This window comes from Trachinotus anak, unplaced genomic scaffold, assembly GCF_046630095.1.
Source record: "Trachinotus anak isolate AG129_WGS33_773 ecotype Australia unplaced genomic scaffold, CSIRO_AGI_Tana_v1 ptg000031l, whole genome shotgun sequence".
In the NCBI taxonomy this organism is placed as follows: domain Eukaryota; kingdom Metazoa; phylum Chordata; class Actinopteri; order Carangiformes; family Carangidae; genus Trachinotus; species Trachinotus anak.
The window spans coordinates 9141081-9149714 of NW_027273882.1; the positions used below are offsets into that span (position 1 = coordinate 9141081).

Consider the following 8634-nt stretch of genomic DNA (forward strand, 5'->3'; position numbering starts at 1 on the left):
CTCAGATGGGAGGGGTTGGAGCTCAGAGCTGAGGCCAGAGAAGCACAACCTTCCTCTGTGATCAGACAGCCTGACAGACTGGAGTTAGAAAATATGATCATCTCAGTGATTTAGAAAAATCATGTCAGCAGGAAAATGTTGAACATCTTCACGAACAAGAACCTAAAGCAGGAAAAGCTGGAGTTAAAAGATCTGCTGTGTAACAAACAGCTGTATCCTGACCTGAGAGCTTCCAGTGTACAGTGTGGACTCTCCAGTCCAGCAGACAGCAGCTTCACTCCTGAATCCTGCAGGTTGTTGTTACTCAGGTCCAGGTCTCTCAGACTAGAGGACTGGGAGCTGAGGACTGAGGACAGAGCTTCACAGTTTCTCTCTGAGAGGTTACAGCCACTCAGTCTGAAAGAAGAATTAGTGATGAAGAACATGTTCTAGTTGTAAGTAAGTCAGTAAAATATCAAACAAGTTTCACATAGTTGTTAAATGGTCTTGTTCATCCACCTACAGAGCTTTATTTGAAGCTTTGACCACTGGTAGCAGCCTCAGAAGAGCCTCCTCTGAAGCAGAGTATTTCTTCAGGTCAAACACGTCCAGATCTTCTTCTGATGACAGTAAGATGAAGACCAGAGCTGACCATTGAGCAGGAGACAATTTATCTGTGGAGAGACGTCCTGATCTCAGGGACTGTTGGATCTGCTCCACCAGAGAACGATCATTCAGTTCATTCAGACAGTGGAACAGGTTGATGCTTTTCTCTGCAGACAGATTCTCACTGATCTTCTTCTTGATGTACTGGACTGCTTTCTGATTGGTCTCTGAGCTACTTCCTGTCTGTGACATCAGGCCTCGTAGGAGAGTCTGATTGGTCTGAAGTGAAAGACCCAGAAGGAAGCGGAGGAACAAGTCCAGGTGTCCATTTGGACTCTGTAAGGCCTTGTCCACAGCTCTCTGGTAGAAAAGTGTTGGTTTAGATTTTTTCCTAAAGACTTTAAATAGCTGAGATGTTAATTTATTTTCTGACAGCAGATTGACTCCAGAGTTGATGAAGGTCAGATGGACATGAAGAGCAGCCAGAAACTCCTGAACACTCAGATGGACGAAGCAGAACACCTTGCCCTGGTACAGGCCTCTCTCCTCTGTAAAGACCTGTGTGAACACTCCTGAGTACACTGAGGCTGCTCTGATATCGATGCCACACTCTGTCAGGTCTGATTCATAGAAGATCAGATTTCCTTTCTGCAGCTGCTCAAAAGCCAGTTTTCCCAGAGACTCAATCATCTTCCTGGTCTCTGGACTCCAGTGTGGATCTGTCTCAGCTCCTCCATCATATTCAGTTCAGTTTGGACTGAACCACCAGGAAGTGGATGTGCATCTCAGTCAGGGTCTTGGGCAGCTCTCCTCTCCATCTGGTCTTCAACACATCCTCCAGAACTGTAGCAGTGATCCAGCAGAAGACTGGGATGTGGCACATGATGTGGAGGCTTCTTGATCTCTTGATGTGGGAGATGATCTTTCTGGCCTGCTCCTCATCTCTGAACCTCTTCCTGAAGTACTCCTCCTTCTGTGGGTCAGTGAACCCTCTGACCTCTGTCACCATGTCAACACACTCAGGAGGGATCTGATTGGCTGCTGCAGGTCGTGTGGTTATCCAGAGGCGAGCAGAGGGAAGCAGTTTCCCCCTGATGAGGTTTGTCAGCAGCACGTGCACTGAGGTGGACTCTGTCACATCAGTCAGGATCTCAGTGTTGTGGAAGTCCAGAGGAGGTCGACACTCATCCAGACCGTCAAAGATGAACACAACCTGGAACTGATCAAACCTGCAGATTCCTGATTCTTTGGTTTGAGTGAAGAAGTGATGAACAAGTTCCACCAAGCTGAACTTTTTCTCTTTCAGCACATTCAGCTCTCTGAAAGTGAAGGGAAATGTGAACTGTATGTCCTGGTTGGCTTTGTCTTCAGCCCAGTCCAGAGTGAACTTCTGTGTTAAGACTGTTTTCCCAATGCCAGCCACTCCCTTTGTCATCACTCTTCTGATTGGTCCATCTCTTCCAGGTGAGGCTTTAAAGATGTCTTCTTGTCTGATGCTTGTTTCTGGTCTGTCTGGTTTCCTGGAAGCTGTTTCAATCTGTCTGACCTCATGTTCATCATTGACCTCTCCAGCCCCTCCCTCTGTGATGTAGAGCTCTGTGTAGATCTGATTCAGAAGGGTTGGGTTTCCTGCTTTAGAGATCCCCTCAAACACACACTGGAACTTCTTCTTCAGGTTAGACTTGAGTTCATGTTGACAGTCAGTGAGGATCTCTGAATGAATAAACAACCATAAATAAACATAAATGGCCCATTAATTTTCATAAATTAGTGAAAAGAATTCGCCTCCTGCATTAACTTCATCAAACGAATACACAAGTTTACTTGAAACGAGAAAAGACAGTAAACTCAACACTATTGACCAGTGATGAAGTATTTTGAAAGACTGGTCCCCTCATCACATCACATCACATCAAAAACTCCATCCCAGCCACATTGGACCCACACCAGTTTGCCTATAGAGCGAACAGATCCACAGAGGATGCCATCTCTCTGGCTCTTCACACCACACTGTCTCACCTGGAGAGACAGAACACATATGTGAGGATGAGGAGGCAAACTGACCACCAAGCTACACCAGCTTGGTCTGAGCCCAACGCTCTGCAACTGGATCCAGGATTTCCTGACAGGGCATCTTCAGGCCGTGAGACTGGGCCACCACACATCCTCCACCATCACCCTGAAGCTAGTGGGCTGGTGCTCGGAGAACAACCTGTCTCTGAACACTGGGAAGACCAAGGAGCTCACCATCAACTTCAGGTGTGCCCAGATTGAGGATCACGCTCTCGTCTGCATCAGTGGAGAGAGGGTGGAGAGGGTGTCCAGCATCGGGTTTCTGGGTGTACATATCTCAGAGGACCTCACATGGATTACAAACACAAACACACAGGTGAAGAAAGCACAGCAGCGCTTGTTCTTCCTGAGGAGACTGAAAAAGGCCGGTCTGCCACAAGAGATGCTGGTATCTTTCTACCACTGCTCTATAGAGAGCATCCTAACATACTGCATCTCAACGTGGTACCTCAGCTGCACAGCAGCTGACAGGAAGGCACTCCAGCACGTCATGTCCAATGCACAAAGAATCATCGGGACTCAACTCCCAACATTCTGGAGAGTACTTTATTGTAACATTGCACTTTATTTCAAACACTGCACAGTCGTGCGCCTAATTAACACAGCTATGCAAATGATTGTACAGTTATTTGCACAGTATATACATCTGGGATGCTGTTGCACAGTATTACTTACTCTTATCTGATGCTGCACTTTATTTGTTTTCTTAATTTTTTAATTTATAATTTTTAAACTTGATTTTTTAAACTATTCCAAGAGCATCGTAAGAGTTGCGAAATCTCATCTCAATGCTGTACAATTGTAGATGTTGCAATGACAACAAACATATTCTATTCCATTCTATTACATTACGGATTGACTACTGGAATGCTCTCCTCCATTGTGTACCCACACGTGGAGTGAATAGACTTCAGTTTAAACAAAACTCAGCATCAAGAGTTCTCTTCTTATCTTTCCATGGTTTGGTCCCTCCAGACCTATCCAATCTTCTCCATCCCTATAAATCCTCTAGGTCTCTACGTTCCTCTGATCCCAAACCACTCCATATTCCCCCCTCCAGCCCAGGTGCTCTGTAAAATGTAGATTTTGCATTTTTGTCTTATCATGTGTATATGTGTAAATGTATGTATGTGTACGTGTGTGTGTGTGTATATGTGTACAAGTATATATATATATGTGTATACATGTGTATGTATATGTACGCATATGCGCATGTATGTATAAACATAACTATTTCATTGTCATTACTTCAGATATTGTTTTATTTTGGTTATGCTTGAATGTTTTATTCACTTTGTAAGGTGTCCTTGTTTTTAAATAAAAGAATCGTTCAGACTGGCTCAGGCAACTGCAAAAGCCCTCACTTGACCCTGCTCAACTGCAGAACTATTGACCTGTCTCACTACTTCCATTCTTTTCTAAGTGTATAGAAAGGACAGGTTTTAAGCAGGTCTCTGAATTCCTATCATGGAACAATCTCCTTGATCCTAAAGGCAACCAGAGCTGAAGGTCAGTCCTCAGTTCTTATCCTGCTCGACCTCTCAGCAGCCTTCGGTACAGTGAACCACCACATCCTGTACCACATCCTGTACCACAACTGTACTCTCCAACATGAGCACCTTGGGCAAAGCCCTTTCTTGGTTTGAATCCTACCTCCCCAGGTGCTCCTTCACTGTGTCATGGCAGGACAAATGTCCTTATCCCACCCTCTCTCCACTGGAGTGCCCCAAGTTTCAGATGATTTCTCATATCACTGCTATGCAGATGACACCCAGCTATACCTGTCGTTCCCACCAGACGACCCCACGGTCTGTGTGGACCTCAGCCTGTCTCTTTGACACATCCACATGGATGAAGGAACATCACCTTCAACTGAACCTCTCTAAGAATGAACTCCTAGTCATCCCAGCCAATCAGTCTCTTCATCATGATATCAACATCAAAGTCATCTCGTCATCTCTGACCCCAACCAAGATCGCAAGAAACCTGGTGTCATGTTTGATGAAGATCTCTCCTTCTCTGATCATGTTGCATCCATCTCCAGGTTCTGACTCTTTGCTCTATACAACATCAGGAAAATCAGGTCTTACCAGACTCAGTCCTCCACCCAGATCCTGGTCCAGACCATGGTGATCTCTCACCTCATCTACTGGTCTGTCATCACCATCCCTGCACACAGACAGTCTCAGTCCAGACTGTTCTGGTCTGTGGTTCCCTGATGGTGGAACCAGCTCCTGAAGTTTCTCAGAGCAGGGGCGTCCCTCTCTTTCTTCAGAGAGCTCCTCCTCTCCTCACTCCTCTAACACCCTAACATGTCTAACCAGCTCTGACTCTGACTCTCAGTTCACTTCCTGACACTGAGTCTCTACTGACCTGAAGCTTCACCGATCCACCTCACTGAGAGTCTCTGCGGAGGAAACAGTCTGACACATGAGTCAATGTAAACGTAATTGTGTTTCCATGACTTACCTGTGGGTTCTGAGATGGTGCCTTTGAGATTTTCCACTAGATCATTCTGATTTATCTTCTCCAAAACTACTCTAGTGACTTTAATAGTGTTTATACAGTAGGTCTGGACCATCAGATCCACTGTGTCCTCCCTGTCTGCCTTCTCCAGACGACTCTTTGGGATTGCTGGGAGGCCTTCCAGGACCCCTTTCTGCTGCAGGTACCACTTGAATCTTTTATAGTCCTCCTCTCCCAAATCCTCCAAAGTCTTCAAGAGGACATCTGAAAGTGTCATCATCTTTTCCCTGCCAAGATCCCAAAGGTATGAGAAAAAATATGTACTGTGAAAAAGAACAGGTCAATTTTAGAGAACCAGAGAATATTGTTGAAGCAGAGCAGTTTAAAGCTTAATCAGCAGTTGAAACTGGTTCATTTGTTCCAGTAAACAATAGATTAGCAGGATTCCTGCTTCTCTAACTACAGACAGCTTGAATAGAAGGAGACAAAGAACAAACATCATGTGCAGAAATTCACAAGTATGACCTGATCTACAATCCAACAACACAGAAATGTTCCTTTAAAGTACTTAGGAGGCCTTTTCTGATGCAGTGATCTGAGCTTGTATGAATCAAAAGTCTCAGAATCAGCTCGACTGCACTGAGGAGAACCCAGGACTCAAATCTAAAACCTGCCTCAGAGCTTCTGATGACGCTTCAACACTGACTTTCACACAGTACCATACATCTACCTGATTCATCTCATGCTGTTAATCAGAAGTCAGACCACATTTGAACCTTTGTCCAGTTGAGACTAAGGGACTTTATTACTACAGACCCTGGTTGATCAAAATTACACTTCAACTAGAATTACTGCCTCATGGCTGTCTGCTTCCACGACTCTCTGCTGAACTGTTAATGTTGGAGCTAAACTCTGTGCCTCTTTGTCACTGTATCAACTCCTCTTCATTCATGCAGCCTGATGAAGACAGACAGAAAAGTAGAGAGCACAGGAAGAACGACAGACATGACTAATCCAGCCTTTCAACCACAGATGGTTTTCCTCAGGTAAAAGTGAAGAAGTGAAAACACCTGTATGCAACAGACGATTCATGATGAGATGACAGCTCACTATCTCCTAATGATCATCTGATATTAGACATGTTCTTCAACAGTGTGGGACTCACTCTGGGCCTTATCTTCTTTTAGTTAAAGATGTTTTCACAGACATGCCTCCTATAATATGTTAGAATGATACCAGTTATAAATGTGCATCACCCTGTTGAGTGTTGCTGTTTTATGATTTGCTTTATTCAGGTGAATGATATGGATCTCACTAGTTTAACTCTGTTATTAAAATGTTGTCTATTTTCAGTCAGATCAGAAACTGACTCGGTCTCTTCTCTAATCTCGAAATGTGTAACATGTGGACACATGAATGTTTTAGTCACATGTGAATGTTTATCAGACGTGACAGATACAGACTGGAAATATTGTCCTGGTATTTAAGAAGCTGATTTTCTAATCATGGGATGAAGATGTGATATTTCATCTGAGCCTGAGGACGACCTCTGTGGTTGAGGTGATGTCAGTCACATCACATCAAATAAAGACCAATAACTGAATCCCACTGGGGAAATGACAGTAGTGTGCTATTGTCGATTATTAGTTCTTCTGAGCTGTTATTGAGTGGTTGATGGCAGATGTGACAGTGAGTGTGAGAGTCATGGACAGTTAGAGATCCTCATCTCACCTCTGACCTCTGGTCTGGCTCTCATGGTCCCCACACAGGGTGGTTTTAGAGGGAGGAGCTCCCTCCTCTCTGTCCTGATCCATAGCAGAGCCCCCACCTGCTGGAGACTTCAGACACTGACCAGCTCCACCTCAGGACTCAAGTCTGTCTCAGTGTTGATGGTTGTGTTTAGATAAAATCTAATGCTGATGCTCCCTGATGTTTCACTGACCATGTCTCAGATTACAGTCAAACTGCTGCAACAGTAAAACATGAAAATCATTCTCAAATCTCAAATTCTCCAAAGACACTGAACAGATTCATCCATGAAAGGTTTTGAAGCCTCAGGGAAAGTTGAGACATGAACTGTGAGAACAGGGCTCCACTAAAGACAAGTCAGACTTGGTACTGTAAAGATAAAACGACAAGAAACAACACCTCAGTCATGTGGATCAAACTGTCTGACCGGTTCTGACACTGCCTGTGTTTTTTAGGGGGCCGGGAGCCGGCGGCCCCCGGCTCCCGGCCCCCGGCCCCGGCCCACGGCCCCCGGCTCCCGGCTCCCGGCCCCCGGCCCCGGCCCACGGCCCACGGCCCCCGGCTCCCGGCCCACGGCCCCCGGCCCACGGCTCCCGGCTCCCGGCCCCCGGCCCCGGCCCACGGCCCCCGGCTCCCGGCCCCCGGCCCCCGGCCCCGGCCCACGGCCCACGGCCCCCGGCTCCCCTGCCACTGCAGAAGAAAGGCTTCACGTGGGGAAACTGCAAGATCAACATTGACCACGACTGCGCACCGGGAATCCTGGCCAAACGGAGGGAATACGCGGAGGCGAGGAAGCTCCTGAAGGAAAACAACATAAAGCTCCGAAGCCTCCTCCCCGCCCGGCTGAGAGTCCTCCACGACGGCGGGACGACAACATACCAGACGGTGGAGGAGGCGACGGCGGAGCCAGCGAGACGGGGCTCCCCGGTGAAAGTCATCACCCAGCCGAAGTCTCTGATGGAGAGGACTCAGCGGTGGACGTGGCAGCCGGCACGGGCGCAGCGCACAGCTCGGCCCGGCAAAGCTCCACCAAGCTTCAGGGAGAAGCTGCAAGTATTCAGACACGCACCACCAGAGGACAGTCGCTAATCTGGAAACTGTAAATAATGTCTGAAAGGATCTAGACCGGCCCGAGTTGTTGATAATAATAACAAAAGCGTATGACGGTATATGGCGGTATATCGAATAACTATAGGGTCGTGACAAAAAGGGAAAGGGAAAAAAACTGGCCCTAATCCTGTTTGGAAATAGAGGCTACCCCTCAGGTTCTAAGCAGGGCAGTGAACTGGCCCCAGTTTTGGAAGCTTGGCCAGAGGTAAACATGTTTCAAGTTCATATTATCTGTTCTAAATATGTTCTTTGGTTCTGTTTTTTTATCGTGAAGGGATCACTTACTTATGCACCAGAAGGAAAGAATGAATACTTGATTTTGATTAGTGCAAAATGCAGGGAGAGTCTGTGAAAATAATTTCCTTTAATGTAAATGGCGTGTTAAATCCAATCAAGAGAAGTAAAATTTTATCAAAGTTAAAAAAAGAAAAAGCTCAGATCGCTTTCCTCAAGGAAACACACGAGTCAATCTGAACACGTGAAGTTAAAAAGGATGGGTTTCCGGCATGTTTTTTCCTCTTCATTTAAGTCAGGTCACAAAAGAGGAGTAGCCACTCTTGTATCAAATACACTTAACTATGAACACATATCTGAAATTCAGGATGAGGATGGGAGATTTGTCAAAATCACAGGGAGAATAGAAGGGAATGA

The 8634-nt window shown here is 46.1% G+C and overlaps 1 pseudogene; it reads right to left on the reverse strand.

The window, feature by feature from the left end:
* Positions 1-498: 498 nt before the first annotated feature.
* Positions 499-7029, reverse strand: LOC139612104 (protein NLRC3-like; annotated as a pseudogene).
* Between the last annotated feature and the right edge of the window lie 1605 nt (positions 7030-8634).